The sequence below is a fragment of the Bombus pyrosoma genome, linkage group LG18, assembly GCF_014825855.1.
Source record: "Bombus pyrosoma isolate SC7728 linkage group LG18, ASM1482585v1, whole genome shotgun sequence".
Taxonomy (NCBI): domain Eukaryota; kingdom Metazoa; phylum Arthropoda; class Insecta; order Hymenoptera; family Apidae; genus Bombus; species Bombus pyrosoma.
The window spans coordinates 2,856,778-2,857,939 of record NC_057787.1 but is presented as its reverse complement, the minus strand read 5'-3'; the positions used below and the strand labels follow the sequence as shown (position 1 = coordinate 2,857,939).

The window sequence follows — 1,162 nt, the reverse complement described above, 5'->3', positions numbered from 1 at the left end:
TAGATCTAATTCATAAACGCAACACCAAAGAAAAAAATGTAACCCCGACACACAAATATTGTATGGCTATGTCGTACCGTCACGTATCGGTACTTTTGCCTAAAACATCCCTCAACAACAATTCACCGTTTATTGTGAATATCATACACATGTATTACTTATGATCTGGTTAATAAACATTATTAAAAAAAAAAAAAAAGCCATCTACGCTCGTTAAGACCCGCAACACCAGACGACGCGTCACGAGTTCGAATCCCTCTCGCCCAGGATACATTTTCAAAGGATGGAAAACCCAAAATTTCTCTCTTAAAAGTAATATACAACAGGTTCTCTTGATCTTGGGTGACTGTTGTATGATACCTTTACTACGAGATAGAATGTGGATCGTTCCAGCACTCAGGTCGACGAATTTAACTCGCACTGGTCTACCGTCCCGCCCGTGGAGGTTTTAGCCGGTAAAAATCCGGCACTACCTTCTGCCGCCCTGTGCCGCTGACAACACAAGGCGGCAAAGGTGTCTATGAAGATTTCCTCCACGTAAAACAAAAAAAAAAAAAATTTTTTTTTAGTATGAAAAGAGAGACGTTTAGCATTCCCCTAGACAAGGATGGAACACATATATAAGGTAAGGCACTGGTTGCCTTTCGGCGGCACTTACCATTTAAAAAATTTTCTTACATGGAACTATACACATATATTTCAGTATATTAATAGATCTATGTCGGTATTCCTTATAAAAAGGTACTAATTTATTTATATCAAAGAACTATTAGCTTAGCAGATATCTTTAATATTTTGTGAAATTAAATAGATGAAAGACAAGGAAAGACACAAAACAGTATTCTTCGTTCGCACTGTTTACATTGTTCTTGTCTTTCATACGTTAAAACTGATAATTCAAAGTTGAAATTAAACTAGTTACTAATTACAAATTAAAGTCAAACTAATAAAAAATAAAGGACTTTTGTTCAATCCCTCGTAACATGAATATTAGAATTACTGTCTTCAGTTAAACGAGACACCTATCAGAACTTGATCAAAGAAGAATTGAAAAAAAAGGTAGTGAAAGTAAATTTAAAAAACTGCTCGTTAATATTTACATTTACATTTAATGAAATTAATAGATAATGAGTTATTTTCCTTTCAGTTTTCCTTTATTTGT

At 34.2% G+C, this 1,162-nt stretch overlaps 1 non-coding gene across 1 annotated transcript; it reads left to right on the top strand.

The window, feature by feature from the left end:
• The first annotated feature begins 563 nt into the window (after positions 1–563).
• On the top strand, positions 564–673 carry LOC122577379. The gene has a single exon (XR_006320246.1). It is a non-coding gene; the product is annotated as a U6atac minor spliceosomal RNA (small nuclear RNA).
• Positions 674–1,162: the final 489 nt, after the last annotated feature.